We start from the raw sequence: 17312 nt of genomic DNA, 5'->3' as shown, positions 1-17312 counted from the left end.
CTGCCCCCCTAATTACAGTACACTGTATGCTTTTTCAGTTCCTTTTATGTCAAGTGTGTTTCCTCCAGGTAACATTGTGGGGAGGAGTCTTGCTTTTATTTTCAATTTGACAATTTTTATATGGGTACATGGAAATGATTCTATATACAATCCATCTAGATCCGTAGTTTTAAACTTAACCATCTTGTTTGTTTCTTATTGCTGTTGTTGTTCTTATTGGTTCGTTGTTCTTCTCCTTGTTTACTTCATATTTACTGTGAATGCATTGTGCTTATCTTTTGTCTCCTTGTCTATATACTTCAACAATTGACTCATTATCTTTGAAATTTTCATGTGGCCAGACTGTGGTGGATATGCAACTTGTACCTGCACATGTTGGAACAAGTACGACTTTTATTCTTTGAAGCGACTATAAATAAAAAGTAAAACAGAGGAATCATGTGGCCTGAAAAGCTGAAAACCAGCTTTATGGACCTTTACAGAAAAAAATCCAGCTGTAGTAGAATAAATATGTCCAGTTTTTTAAAATAACCTTCATTTTTACTTGGATATAGTTCTTCCACCATAATTGCATGTTTCTGTTTCTGTTTTTATAAAAACAGGCTTTTGAAACACACTGAACTTCATTATTGCCTTTTGTAAAGAAGACACTGTTGTACTTATTATTTAATCTCTTTTTCTAGTTTGTTATCTGTTATTCTTACTTTCTTATCTTACAGGTAAAATAGGGCTCATTATACTTTCAAGTCACTTAGATCCTTCGCACATGCCATAGGTCCTCTACTGTATAGCTGCCTCTGTGATGACCTTCTGCGTTGTAAATCTCACTCTCTTTGTGTTTCTTTTGGACAGTGTCTGCTGCTGTGCTTCAGGTCACTCTTTATTTCTTCCGTATTATTTAATCAGAGGTTAATATCTTCTAGAAATTTCTTCCATTTTAAATTTCAGTCAGTAGCATACTTTTAAACTATAAAAATATTTTCATAGCCTTAGTTCACCTTTAGGACATATGGATATTATATGTAAATATTGTTTTATGTTTTTGTCTCTGAATCCTAATACCTATATTTTCTATGAATAATTTTTTTCTTGTTAAATAGTTATTTATTTTATGTGTTTAAGTGTCTTACCTACATGTATGTAATGTATCAGAAGAAGGCAACAGAGTCCCTTTAAGATGGAGGTACAAGTGCTTGTGAACTACTATGTGGAGTATGAGGATTGAACCCAAGTCCTTTGGAAGAACAAGTACTCTGAACTGCTGAGCTATAACTCTGCTCCCCTAAGTAATTTTCTTCCTTTTTCCTTCCTTCTTTCCTTCCTTCCTTCCTTTCTCTATTTATTTATTTCTACTTATTTTTCCTTTTATTGAAAATAGACGATTTTCTTATACGATATGTCATGTTCGCTGTATTCTTTCCCTCTACTTCCCCCTGATCTTCTCCACCATTCCTTCCCTACAGATCCATTCCCTTCTGTCTCTCGGCAGAAAAGAACAGGCTTCTAAGAAATAAAAAGTAAACATAGGTAAAATATAATAAGATAAAATAAAAACCCGATCAACACTGGAAAAGACAACACAACAGAAGGAAAAGAGCTCCAAGAGCAGGCACAAAAATGAGAGACCCACACGGTTGCTCACATACTCAGGCATCCCCCATAAGAATACTAAGCTGAAAGCTATAATATATGCACAGAATACCTGGTGCACACCGAAGTCAACCCTGTGCTTGCTGTTTCAGCCTCTGTGAGTTCATATGAGACATGAACAGTTGATTCAGGGAGCCTGTTCTCCTGGTGTCCTTCATTTCCTCTGTATCTTGCACTTTTTCCACTTCATCTTCTGTAGGGTTCCCCGAACTCTGAGGAAATTTGATGGAGACATCCCATTTAAGGTTGTGAGTTCCAAGGACTGTCACATTCTCTCTCTCTCTCTCTCTCTCTCTCTCTCTCTCTCTCTCTCTCTCTCTCTCTCTGTGATTTCTTTGTAGTTTTAATATTAATATGCTGGACCAGAACACTGCCATATCTGGTGCCAATGGCTCCACACTTCAGTGTTCTTTCACAAGGGTCCTGTAAATCTTGAAGTCTTACATTTGGCTCATAAAAACAGACACTGTTCAAGCTAAAAGCTAAATAGAGAAGGATTTCTTAAATTATTCTTTTTATGCCCCCCTTTGTGCTTGATAAAAATTTACATGATCCCGGAGATATAGCTAAATAAAATTGGCATAAAAATAATTTTATAAAATGAGAACATGTATCTATTTTACAGCAATTCCTTGTTGTACACATTTTACTGCATACTAACACCTAAAACAAATAAGATGGATTTTCTTATCTATTTAGGCATAAACAATTAAATTTTGGCTAAATATTGAATACTGCAGGCTATGAAGTAGGTGTCTCCAAAGACTCTGAGTTGATCAGCACTCTGTTTTATAACTGTCAATGCTGAGAATGCAATTTGGCATCAGTTCATAGCACACATGGCAGATTCAGACGATTTCAGGAATAGTTGGGTATTCTTTATAAATCCCAACATAAAACTTAAAGTATTTTCAATGAAACACAAGTGAGCAAATGAAATATTCTAAAACCATAAAATTCAGAGATGTGCTAGACTGATTCTTAAGTACTAAAGGATGATGGTAGGAAAATAATAAAAGTTCTTGTTTTCTACAAATAAACCACTATGTTCCTTAAGAGAAGACCATACCAGTTAAAGCACTACACTTGCTACCTCTGTCTGGAGTATGAGCTGGGGGAAGGGGGAAGCTTATATAGTTTTCATTGGGTTGCATGGTATGAGGTGAGGGAGGTACAGTGCAAAGTGAACATGGTGCTTGTTCAGAGTCAGAGCAGTAGTGATGCCATGTAATGCAACATGGACGTTGATACCAGAAGCCCATCATCACACACTTTGAATAGAGTTTCAGTTATTTTGTGGTCAGGCACATTATAATCTTACAAAATCCCACCCCATTTAGTTGCAGGACCCACATGAAATTGTGACCCAGTTTAAGGAGCAGTCAAATAAGGTATGAACTATTTTAAAAATTGAAATAACAGAAGCTTCTTACCCAATAGTAAAAACAAAAGCACAAGGGTTTGAGGCATTTGAGGAACAGTTTTTTGTTTGTTTGTTTGTTTCTTTTGACCACTTGAGTGAAGGTGTGTGCTAGGAGAGAAGATACAGTGGTTGGAATGACAGGTCTTCCACACCCTTTGGCATTTGCACACTTGACTTGGTGGTGCTGTTAGGGGAGATTTTGGAGGGACAGCTTTTCTGCAGGAAGAAGGCCATTGGGGGTGGACTTTAAGATTAAGAGCCCCATGGGCGCGCAGCTTCCTGTTCCTGCTGCTGTGCCTGCTGCCTGATGTTATGCTGTCCCCATCACTATGAACTCTATACCTCTGGATTCTAAGACCCACCCCATGGGAAAGAACCAGTCCCCGACACTATTAATGTTACTCTGCTATGACTGTAGACAAGATGCTAGCATATCTTTTCTGAGAGGCTTCACCCAGCAGCTGATAGAAACAGGTACACAGACCTACACCCAAATACCAGACAGAGCTCGGAGAGTCCTATGGAAGAGCTGGGGGAATGATTGAGGGAGCCGGAGAGGTCAAGGACTCCACAAGAAGACCTAGGTCCATGGGGCTCACAGAGACTGAACCACCTGAACCACCAACCAAAGAGCAGGCATGGACTAGTGCTCGCCCCCCGCCCCTGCACATATGTAGCAGATGTGTAGCTTGGTCTTCATGTGGATTCCCCAATAACTGGAGCAGGAGCCCTCTATGACACTCCCTTAACTGGGCTGCCTACTCTGGCCTCAGTGGGAGAGGGTGTAGCTAGTTCTGCTCTGACTTAATGTGCAGTGGGTGGGCATGGGTTGGGGAATCTCCCCCTTCTCTGAGGAGAAGGGGGGAAAGGGTGTGCAAAGGGGGGGGGGAACTGGGAGGAGAGGAAGGTGGGCTGCAATCAGGATGTAAAGTGAGTAAATAGATTTTAAATAATTTTTAAAGACCAAATAAACTTTTCAATAGGTTTTCTTGGCCATGATGTTTTATCACAGCAACAGAAAAGTAACTAATACAGAATTGTACTGTGGAAATGAAGTCAAGAAGCAGTTTTCCCTAGTTAAGAAGTCTTCTCTCTACTTTTTTTTCTTTTTTTCTTTCTTATTTCACTTTTGTTATGACCTACAATGCTTTTTGATCCTTCTCAAAGTAAAATAAAACTAACAAACACCATGGAAATAAAAATATATTCTATGAAACCTTTTTTTGAACATAAAATAATAGACAATTTACATTTATACTTCCTGGAAAACTTCCCTTCTAAAATTTGCAAAGCTTCATTTCTTTCTGATAACAGCTTAAGTTCTTTAAAACTGGAGAAATAATACAATTTTATAATTCTGCTTCCCCATTTTTATTTAGAATGCATTGTATGTTATATATGCCATCTAATTTTTAATTAGCAAAAACTTTTTTCCCCCTAAATCACGATACCATCTCAAAGTACAACATGTTTTTACTCATTGTCTCAGTAAAACCATCTATCCTTTCAATAAGCAATTATGTTCCTGTGTAGGGTATCAGACCAGGATCTGAGGAATCCATTAAATCAGCTTTCCCAAGCACACAGCTTCAAGGGAGTGAAGACCCCACTGGCAGCTTACTAAAACAGAGTCAGGTAACCCTTTTGACTAGCTAGCAAAACATTTTCTAATAAATGTCATCTCACAGAAAGCATTTTTTGTGATATTAAGACAATCTGGCACATACTAGCTAAGATGCTCTTTGTCTGATTCTTAGGAGGGAGCATGGGATACAGGGATACCCTGAGTGCCCTCTTATTCAAATATAGGATACTCCCTAGACTTGACCATGATGGCCCTGCATTGCAGTCCCTATATAGAAGTGCCAGATCATTTTTTGTTTTATAGGGCTAGACTGGAGTCTATACAATGGGCTAGAATTTTTGTATCAGACTGAGGATGTGGCTCAATAGTAGAATACTTAACCACCTTTGTGAAAGGCCCTAATTGTGATAGCCAGCATCACTAAAAACACGGATATGGTGTTAGTAAATTAGCAGATGAGACAACTTAATGTAAAAATTAAATATAATGTGTAAAAATAAAAATCCTGGGTTCTCTACAAATTTTCATCATCATCATCTTGAATAAATCATACTCAAAGCATCCTTCTAAATAATAACTGTCATACTGCATTGTACATCTCAGAAAAGACTTTGTGCCTGGTTCTTAGCAGGGTCTGTTCAACATTATAAGGTAAGCAATGACTTGGATACTAAAGACTTCTCTAGCCACTAATACAACTGATCAGTTCACATGGTTAGCAATTACATGGCTATGTGTTCAACACTCCATGGAGGCCAAATTGTTCTCCTCTGTGCCCTGAGCTTCAGGCAGAATGACATAAGTATGCCAGAACAAATCTATACCCATTACTGGAAAAAGAATGGAAATGCTTGCCCCAAGGCTCTTCAATGAGTAGGGTCACCTTCTACTGTGGTTGGAATTTCAAATGTCTCTCACAAGCTCATGCATGTGAAGGCTGGGTCCCCAGCCAGTGGTGCTTCTTAGGAAGACTGCAGCTCCTCTGAGACAAGAGGCAGGCTTTCAGAAATTGGCCACAGGAAGCAGGCTTTGGGGGATTATAAACTGGCCTACATCAAACCAAGTATTCTGTTTCCAGATCTAGAAAACTGTAAGACCTTTGCCACTACGTCACTGTCACAGATCAAGCCCTTCAGCCACTGTGTGTTCCCGACTATAATGTATCATTCCCTCTGAACTGTGAGCCAAGAAAGCATGAAAGAAAGAAACAAACAAAAAACCCTGAGCTGTTTTACTAATGCTTCAGTCCTACCGAATACATTACTTGTGTGTCAGTTTCCACCTCATGTCACTCAAGTTTTTTTCCCACAACTTCTTCAAAACTTTGCATAGATGTTAAATTCTTATGAAGTGTACCTCAGCTACCTTTCAAACATTTACCCTGAGGACCCAAAATCTACTTTTTTTCATTACCATCTGCCTAACTTTTGTTGTTCTTTGGGTTCCAACTCTCCTCACTAGAAAGTAAACTCCATGAAAGCAAAGGTCATTGTTCAGTTCACAGATGAAAATGTAAAGCATATGGTTATGGTAGAATAAATAACCTGTTTATTTTCTTTTGTCTTCCTAGGTAACTCAATACTCAACAGCTGTTAGCACTTTAATGGTAAAGTCTTCAAAAATGGTCAATGAGAAATGTCAACACACATGTGCTACCTTCATTCTACCAAGAGGAAAAGAATAACACTTCACAGAAATGGAGAAAGGATGTTGAAAGTCTACTCCAGCACTTTCTGATGGAGCATGACAAATTACGGGGTTTTAGAAATTCAATTTAGCTCTCAACATGTACTGTTTCACCACCTGCATACACAAGAGTCACGCCCACACTAGCTCCCTCTGCCAGCTCCTCCTTTTCCCTCCTCCTCATTAGCCAACACCTAATTACATACTAATTGGCTCAGAGAACACAAGCTTGTTATTGCACTAGAAACACTCAGAGCTCCCCCACAGACAGATTCTCATGAAAACCAAATATAAGAAGAGTTGGCCTTCTGCCTGGTTTTCATCAGGACTAAGCCGATTCTTCTAGGTCCTTCCTGGCCACACGGAAGGCTTTGCTTTCATGCTTCTGTGAAGCAATTTTCTTCAGGGAGACATTTTAGTAGTTAGTACCAGCCAAATGGACCCAACCAGGTTTGAGACTCTCAGATACAAAACAAATTTCAGAAACAAAGGGCTTTACAAAGGACCTTGATCATTATATGACTGCTTCATTAGTCAGAGACAGCCACAGTTAATCAGAAATGTTTTTCCATTAAACTTACTATTGTTCGCCCCCTTGTGATCTCCAGATGTCAAGATGTTCTCACTATCGCTACCTTGGATTAGACAAACTAACTTTATAAATGCACTTAAGAGCATGAATATGCTCTGGTTTTGCTGAACACTTTTTTTCTCCCAATGAAGACACAGCAAACAGTGCCTCTTGTCACAGCACAGCTACGTGAGCTGTGATTAATGACATAGAGGCCATAGGAGTATGTTTTGAGATGCAGGTTTCAAAGCTGTTTGACTATTCTCAACTAAGTTCTGGTACTGTAATTTACCAGTGACAGGCAGCCACGTGGGGGAACAATACAAATAAAGAAAGGACAGAATGTCCAAACAAGGAGCACTCATGGTGCAAATTGCCTCCCACAGTCCCCTCCCCCCAGTGTGGGAGAGATGCAGGTGACAACAGACAGAAGATGCTTGTCACACTAGGAGAGAGAATGTACTGTCAGGGCAAAAATAATTAGGAACAAGGGGAATGGAAGCCCCCAAGCTCTATCTTTCTGTCCAATGAGGCATTGACTAAGGCTCATTGTACATATAAAGGAAATCTAGAATCCTGGAGTGAATCCATATATAGATTGCTGTTGCTTGGCTTTAAGGTCCTGGGCCTGAAATGGGATTCCCTACTTGGAAATACAGGAGTTCTTACGATATTGTCCAATTAAATTTCAGGAGAGTTCCAACACCTCTTATATAATGTTGGCCTTATTCTATGTATGAACAACTGTAGTGATGGGAAACCTTCATGGCAATTCCATCTTCTTTAGGAAAGTTTTAACTTTGAAACACTCTTTTAAGTATTATAAATATGGCAGCTGACAATAATATACATGTAATTGTATTTGATCTTTAAAGGTTCCGTTATTTTTTTAATTTAAAACTCATTCTAGAACCCTACCCTGTTATTAAGTGGGTAGGTAAACTACAAGTGAAAAAAAGGATGGTCTATAGCATTCACTACATGGAAAGGCCTCGATGACTATTAATTGAAGAAATATATCCTTTTGTTGTTCTTTTACAGCAGAGCTAATTTTTAGACCAGGACCCTCTTTGTTGGGTATGTTCCTCATACTTTATTTGCAAATAACATTATCTACTACTTAGTGTGTATATGCTGAAATGATTTTATTAATGCAGTACAGAATCATTGGATGGTTTGAACAAACAGGCTCTGATTTATTCTTCTAGGAAAAACTCAAGCCACAGCACACAATAAGGATCTTAGGGGAGTTGCAGCCTCCATCTGAATTGAACAGTTCAGAGTCAGGAGGGTTCTGCTGCCTGCTCTGGGATGGTGGATTGGCACTTCACTTGTCTTTCCACATATCATTGTTTTAAGTCAGAAATCCTAATTTGAGGCTGGACTGATCACTCAGAAATTAAGCGTACTTGCTCCTACAGAGGCCCTGGACTTGGATCCCTGCACCCCCTGAGTGGATCATGGCCCTTGTAACTCCACTTCCAGGATATCTAACATCCTGACATCTGGGACACACGACATGCATGTGGTTCACACACACACACACACAAACACACAAACACACACGTAATGCACTCATACACATTAAATGAATAAATCTACAAAACCCCTCATCATAATTCATTTTAATAAACTCTTTCGAGGGAATCTTAGAAATAGATCTTTTAAGCTTCCCATGCCCTTCCATTCGCGAGAGGAACAGGCAAGTCCCATCAGTAGGGAGAAATAAGAAGACCAGAGAGTTTGCTTTGAGAACAGGATGTGGTCAGACCCTCTTCATTGACTCACTCACCAGCTGCAGACAGACTGCTAGGTGCTGTGATGCTGCTGCAGTTCACCCTGGTCCTCCTCATTAAAGTTTCTCACATGTGGAACTTTATAACCTAATTAATACATAATAGAGTAAAATGTTTGCCACCTGGGACTAGTAAGGAGACAGACCGGAGTGATGCTGGTCAAAGAATACTCAATGAGAAAATGGTCCATCCTATACCACAGAGTCCATATTTAAAAACATTAGAGTTCCCTTGAAAATTGTTGAGGAGTAGGCTTTAAAATTCTTTTGACTGTTTAAAAAAAGGTAATTATGTGGGATGATGCATGCTAATGGCATTAATTTAGACATCCCACAAAAACATTATACAAAAATAAATGTGTAAATTTTGTTTGCTATTTTTTAATTAAAAAGAAATTAAAGTGAACAAAAAAAAAAGAGGAAAAGAGTCTTTAAAAGCTTCCCCTGCCCTTGAATCAAAAGTATATTCTTTCATGAAGAGAGAGCCAACAATCTAAGGGCAGAAGGATAGTTCCTCAACTCAACAAAAGTATCTGGATTGACTACTTTTCTTGTTGCTAAGATCAAATGCCTCACCAGAAGCAGCTTGTGGGAAAGGCGGCTGGCACTGTGCCAGTTTTGAGTGTATAGCCCATCGTGGCTTGGGAGGATTGTCCCCAGGGATGTGAGGCAGCTGGGCATTCTGAATGGGCAGTCCTGAAGCACAGAACCGAATTCTGGTGTAGGTTTTCATTCTCCTTTTAGTTCCTGCCAGGATTTCAGCACATAGTATGCTACTACCCACTTTCAGGGTAGGTTGCCCCTCACCAGTTAAACCTTTCTAGATATACCCTCATAAACATAGCCAGAGATGTGTTTCCATAGTGATTCGAAATCTAGTCAACTTGACAATGAAGATCAAATCTTCGATCAAATATTTATGGAAATATCAGCTATTTATAGAAAATATCACTGAAAAATGGTAAATTCAGAAAACAGAAGCAAATAAAATATGATTCCTGTCCTTAAGTACTTTCAGTTGAGGGGGGGTGAAAGATATAAAATAATAGGAGATATGGTCCATGTTCATGGTTTATGAAGGCAAGGTGCTGTCACAGGAGAAAAGAATCAATTCTGATTGAGAAATATGGGTTGTGAAGGAGGCAAGAATCTAATCTAATTTATGAGGCATGGAAACTGGGCAGTAAGCAGCAGTGACCTGGGGTATATGAACTGCATTTGTCATTGTGTCCTATAGAGCCATCAACTTTGCGTGTTACAAAATCAATCTGGTACCTCTTTCAGAGTAGGATATGAAAGGAATTTTACACTGCCTTCATGTGCCCTACTATCGGAGAGGTCAGAAATCCCAAGACACACTGGAAAATGAATTCCTGGAGGGAAAAATGTTTCCTAAGAGATGAACAAAGACATAAATGAGAGACAGAGATAGAGAGAAGGGAGGAGCTTCAGCCATCCATTTACCTATTCCAATAACATTTACCGAGCCCTCCTTCAGGCAAGCACTGGGTAGTATCTTATCATTTTGAGAATTACAAAAATCCATCACTGGCATTACTCTCAAAGTCACTGTCCTGTCAGCTGATGCTGGTGCACCCTCTTGGAAATGAATCTCACTCAAAACCAACGAGAGCTCATTCAAAAAAGGATCAATGACCAAAAAGAAGACAGGAAAACAATTTAAATATATCTTACTGTCATGTGTGTTTGCTTACAGATTTAGAGCACCTACACACCCTGAAGATCACAGTCTGGAGACAGGGTGGTTACAAAGGCAGGATTTCATGAGAATGAAGGGGCTCATACAAAGATCAGAGTACAAAAGGGGTGTAAATGGAACCCCAGATCTCTGGATGTTGTTAGGAAAGGTACTGAAAGATCGAGTGGTCCTGTGCTCCACACAGCTTCCTGCATGCAGCAGACTATTGGCATTTTAAAGTGTATTTTACTTTGTAGATATGTCACAACACTTTAATTCACATCCCACTTGAGCTGTACAGAGCTTGCTACAAAAACCATCTGCAGTTGCAGGACCATTTGGTCTGTTGTAATTAACCTTCCAACAGAGCACTGAGCCTTCTTCTAAGATTTTATGTGTTTTGTTTACCTGGATGTGTGTGTTTGCTATATGTATGGTTTGTTTGCCCAAATGAATGTATATGCACCACAGTGTCCAGTACCCACAGAGTCCAGAAGAGGGAATCCAGTCACCGGGAACTGGAGTTACAGACAGTTATGAGCTTCCATAGAGCTTCCTGAGACCCAACCCTGGGTCCTCTGCAAGAAAAGCTAGTGTTATTAACCACTGAGCCATCTCTCCATTTAAAAAAAAAAGATTTATTTATTTATCATGTATACAATGTTCTGCCTGCATGTGTGCCTGCTCACCAGAAGAGGGCACTAGATCTCAGTATAGATGCTTGTGAGCCACCTTGTGGGTGCTGGGAATTGAATTCAGGACCTTTGGAAGAGCAGGTTGTGCTCTTAACCTCTGAGCTTTCTCCATACCCACACATAAGCAGATATTAGCCACATAATCAGGATAACTACACTACAATATAGAGACTGATGCTCCAAGCGAAGACCATGTTCGATGTTGACCTAGACCCTCTGTTCAGAAGTAGTAGCATGGTCTCCTTGTGGGTCCCACAATATGGGGAATAAAGACAACTTCTGGCAGGGACTCTGGGCCCCCAATTTTGATCACTTCTCCCTGATAGGGCAGCCTTGCCAGGCCACAGAGGAAGAGGTTACAAGTAGTACAGATGAGACTTGATAGGCTGAGGTCAGATGTTAGGGGAGGAGGGCTCCTCTTTCTGAGGACTAGGTTAGGGAGGAAGAGGGAATGAAGGAGGAAGGAGAGATCAGGAAGGGATGAGAAAGGCAGATACAAAAGGGATGCAAAAAACAATTCAAACTGCTGAATAAACAGGTAATTTATATTGCTAATCCCACTACATGGGAATAGCTCTGAGACTGGCTGAAACCTGAATGCCTAGGCATAGACAATGCTTCTTGTTGGTTACAGAACCTCTGTGAATTATTATTAGATGCCATTCTTCATATGACATGAATGAATATTACAGATGTCTTTTTTTTCCTGCTCATACAAAGAGCAGGGAACAGGCTTTAATTGCTCTGTGCATCACATACACTTTATACATTTGTAATTTTAGGGCTATATAACGCTTATGAGAAATTATGTTTTCAGAACAAAAGAACTGGACACTGACACTGGATCAGACCTGACAGGATTCATTCCTCTCGGTATGCTGGACATTGACATGCTGCATTCTTTATGTTCCACCATTAAGTGCTTCAGTTTCTGTGCCTCATCAGAACAGGACAGCTTTGAAGAAAGTTTCCAATCCCAATTGATCCATCATTTCAGACTGTCCTACACAGGACTCCAATTAAGTCTGGAATTTCTCAACTTTTAGAATCTGGACAACAAATGCTATTCCTAGCTTGTTTAACCATTTTCCCCAATTTTATCTGGGCCCTTATAAAGGTATTATTCATCTCAAATCAGCCAGAAGAAATCTTAAGGGAATGACATTTCATTTCCCTTAAGGGGGGTTGGATAGGTTTTTGGTTGCTTTCTTGGGCTATAGATGTTTATTTTCAATGGGAGTTGTTTATAAGTTATTATTGGTCTTATTCAGAGAGAAAAAAAGGTTGGACTCAGGGATGTCTCTCTTTTCCTTTGTCTTTAATTGTTAGGTTTGGAGATGGGAGTTGAAAAGAAAGAAGGAGGAATATAGAAATATATAGGCATGACAGGACAAAAAGTAGATTAGTGAATCTACTCCTCAACCTAATGCCTTATTAATTGTTACTCACAAGGTTATTTTTAATTCACTGGTATAGAATTTTGTGCATAGATGTAAAATAAGCTTAATTTTAGATACATTGGCATAGAATTCAAATGTAAGATTATTCTTCGCACACATTAGATATATTTCTACTCTAATATGAGGTAATGCACCCATATAACTCAATTATAATACAAGCTTTGTCTCCAATAGTTTGAAAGTGCTTTTGCAGGCTCTTTAGGATAAGTAAGTTCTACAAGTTAATTGTTAGTTGATCAAATTGTAGTCATATCAATTACTAGTCTACTTTTAGCCCAAGAATACACATCCTAGGTGTAACAGATAGATATGATTCTACGGAAAGATAAGGTAGGATTATTAGATAAGGTCTTCAAAAACCTCAGAGACCTACAGAATATGGCATTTAAAGATGTTTTTATTATTTTAAAGATTCATTGACAATGAGACAGGTTAACTCCTGGCAACACCAAGCCTACCTCAAAGAAGATGATAAGCATCAAAGAACCTCCTTGTCGATATGGCTTCAGGTGTGGAAAACCAGCCAAGTCAATGGCCAAACTCTGCCAAAACTGAGTAAGCAGGTCTTCAATAGCTCCTGCCTCACAATCAGATATATTGGGCCACAAGGTAAAAAATGGTGGTCCAGTGTTATCGAGAGCTTTGGGTGACTGTTCAGGCAGTAAATTGTCTCTGTCATCTTCTCATTTGGGAAACTGGTATCCTGCACTTCCTGTCTACTCAGGTAATTAATTATATTCCTTCTCAAGTCTTTGTTGGGGTTGAAGACCAGATAGTTTAGTTTTACAATTAAGCTTAGTTGTTTAGGGGTTAAGATGTTTTTAGATCTAGATAGATATTTTAAGTTGATAATGATGAGATATGATAGATATTGATTTACATTCGGAATTTTAGACTCACTAAGATAGGAAAGATGTTTTCCTCAAGGATGTCAAATACAAATAGCCAACACACTGTCAACATAACATTTATACAATTCCTGATTGTTTCATGGTTCTTCTTGCTGTAGGTAGTTTATTGTATATATGTGTAATAATATAAATGTATATGTAAAAATATTTAATAATAAAAAATTAAATGTAAAAAAGAAAAAGAAAAATACCCAGGTGGTTAAAGGCTGAGTCATAGGCAAATCACATATCCTACCTCACAACAAGAGCCATGCTTTGAAGAGATTACATCTTAGTTTCATGATATTAACATTTTTCAAAAGCAACAGGGTCAGTTAATGTTAATGGCATAATATTAGAAACAGCATTAACCACTTTAAATATCTATGTGGTTGTAGCTCTTTATGGCCAACCTGATGGGATGCCGAATCACCTAGGAGACAAACCTCCGGATGAGTTTCAAAAGTTCATCCAGAAAAGAAGTTTCCAGAGAGTTTAACGTGGGTGTAGACAACCCAGAATGGTATCATCACTGTCTCATGGGCTAGAATAAATTAAAAAGGAGAAAGCAGACTGAACACCAGCAATCACCTATCTCTGTTGCTGACCACAAACCCAATGTGACCAGCTGCTCAGTGACTTTGCTGCCGTAACTTCTAGCCATGGTGAACTGTCCGAACTACGAACCAAAATGAACCTGTCTTTCTTTGCTGCATTTTTCATGAATTTTGTCCCAACAACCAGAAAAATAACTAACACAATCTACTTTCTTATTTCAACTCTATGAAATAGAATCCATTCCTTTCCTAAGAGAGTACCAGAACATTTCCAGCAGAGAAATTTTGTGATTTAGAATATAACAAGTTAGTTTTAGTAATACTTTGTAAACCATGGGGAATTTCCAGGTTGAGAAGAGAGTAAATAAAGTGACTGAATTTTCCAAAAACTCAACAGTTGACAAACACTGAAAACTGTCGTTCTCAAGTCATAGAAACAAATTAAAACAATAGGCAATAATGAGACATTTGTAGGAAACATTACGATATTATGATGTTGGTTGAGTTCTCAGATTCAGGAAAGCAGGCAGGCATGCTCACTCTATTTTCATAATTTTACTGAAAATTAATCTGATACTATATCTCCAAAGCTGCTGAAAAATCCACATTCCTCTATCTCACTAACTCAAGTCTTTGAAATTATCCTAAATTATTAAAGATACAAGCAAAAAAATTGAAAATATTATGCAAACAGAAACAGTGAAAACAACTTTTTGAAGTATATTCAAATAATGAGATAGTATGCAAATATTAATTGGAACAACTTGGAAACATCTAGCTCTGATTTCACTCTTTAAAGGCAGTTGGCTTCCTTTTAAATACAGTTTGCATTTCTTTATGAATGTTAGAATCAGCTTGCCAGTTTTTATAAATGTATTTTGAAAAGATTTGTGTTTAATCTCTAGAACAATGTGAAATACACTGCTCTCTCCACACTCCTGTCTTATGCTTCAAATAATAACTATATCTGTGAATTTTCATTTATATAGGTGCTTGTATTGCCCACAATGCTGTGTTTTAATGATACATAATTTTTGCTCTATTTTCATTACATTTATGCAAAGTATTTCACTCATTTAGGTACTATCACAAATATAATTCTTTTCTTAATTTTCAGCTTTGGATTTTTAACTGCTAGCTGTTGGAGTTGCAGTTCAATTTTGTAGATTGACCTTATTTCCTGCAGTATTTCTGAACTTATTTGTTCTAACATCTTTTGGTGGAGTCCTGAAGACATAACTTCTACTACATCATTGCTAAACTTGACATTTTTCTTTCTTTTTGCTTCATTGCAATGGTTAGGAACACCACTTAGAATGCAAAAATATAAGTGAAAGGAATCAGGATTTTTATCTTTGTTCTCTCTGTGAAGAACATACTATGCCCAAGTATAAAATTGACTAATGAACAAATGACTATACCAAACTAAACTATATTTTCCATGGCTACTAGTTGCTGGGAACTTGATGGCCCAAACCTTTGGCAACACAGCTTTAAACCAGCCTTGCTTTTCCCCTGGGACTGAGATAATATTCTCACTGAGGTGTTAAGAAGAATTAGGAATAAATAATTGGCAAGTTTAATTGAATGTTTGTATGATTAGGAAGAAAACAAGGCCTTGAAGAATTTTCTGAGAGCATTCCGCATATACTACTAAGTTCAAAAGTGTAAAACATCCCACAGGAATAAACAAAGTACTAGACTAGAGGCTCAAAAAAAGTTGTAGAATAATTACTGGTGTCTACTTATATGTACAAGAACATCATAGGGCAAATACAGAGGACTAAGTCAGACCCCAGCTGTAAGCCCTGCTAAGTCCTCCAGTGCTCAGGAGTAAAGCTAATGCTGATTACCCTGCCTTCCAAGATTACACTTGCTAGGGTTCTAGCCACATCTCCCACCCATTCCCTGCCATTCACAGATACTGCAGCAGCATACATCAAATTAAAACAGTTTACATACCACAAAATTTTTAAACTCAGTGTTTAGGCGTTGTTCAGAGAGTGCCCATCATCTTATATAATTTTAACTAATTATTAAAAATTAGAAATTGGTAAATGAAGACTTTCATGGGACATGTCCCTTGGGCTAGTGTCCAGAAAGTCTTCACTTACCAGGAAACTGGGACAGAGGGGAGGACATCCCATTGGCACTCTAGGTGAGAGAAGCATGGGAGAATGGGGAAATAGAAGGATCCAGAGGGTCCTAGAAACCTACAAGAAGATCATTATGATGGGCAGATCTGGGCCCAGGGGTCCTGCTCAAACTATGGCACCAGCCAAGGACAATACATGCAGTCAGCATCAAACCCCTACCCAGATCTAGCCAATGGACAGGACATTCTCCACAGCTGAGTGGAGAATGGGGACTGACTTTCACACGAACTCTGGTGCCCCATATTTGACCATATCCCCTGGATGGGGAGGCCTGGTGGCACTCAGAGGAAGGATAGCAGGTTACCAAGAAGAGACTTGATACCCTATGAGCATATACAGGGGGAGGAGGTCCCCCTCAGTCAGTCATAGGGGAGGGGAGTAAGGGGAAAATGGGAGGGAGGGAGGAATGAGAGGAGAGAAGGGATGGGATAACAATTGAGATGTAATATGAGTACATTAATAAAATATATTTTAAAAGAATTAGAAATTGGACATGGAACTGGCTACTTAAGTAACCTTACCAAAACCATTCCTTTTTGCTAGTAATTATGCTTGTTTCTTATTTTAGCTCATCTATCAGCCCTTTAATAATCCATTTTAGCTCTTAAATTCTTTTCATGGCACCTCATGCATATTGCTCATAGGTATTTTATTTTAATAATCTTTGCATACAGACCATGAACTCTTTAATGGAAAAATCCAGGTTTGAATAATTCATATTTTCTAATGCCAAGTGTAGTGATTGGCCCAATATAGATAATGAACACCTTGAGAAAATGAACCACTAATGTTTCAAGACAAAGAGTGAAAATGTAATATAGATTCTTTAGGAGGTAATGCCTATAATACTTAAGGATTGATTGTATGAGGTGATGTTTGAAGATAAAAAAAAAAGTGGAAAAAGACAACAATGAGAGACTATGCTTCATTAGGTACAATGGACAGCATTGTTACTTCCTAAATACCCTTTCTAGATTTTTGAAATGCTCTACTTATTGTTATACTTTTAGTCACTATACAGAACACTTGACAAGGGTCTAGACCACCAAATGCTTTTTAGGGCATGTTTGTAATTTTAGAGATTGCTGCCTGACCTGCCTCAAACAATTTAAAATACATTGAGCTTTTAACACTATCTTTTGAAT

This window comes from Acomys minous (genome assembly GCF_964271855.1).
Source record: "Acomys minous genome assembly, chromosome: 1".
Lineage (NCBI taxonomy): Eukaryota > Metazoa > Chordata > Mammalia > Rodentia > Muridae > Acomys > Acomys minous.
The sequence above is the reverse complement of the archived record's forward strand: the minus strand, read 5'-3'. Positions refer to the sequence as shown.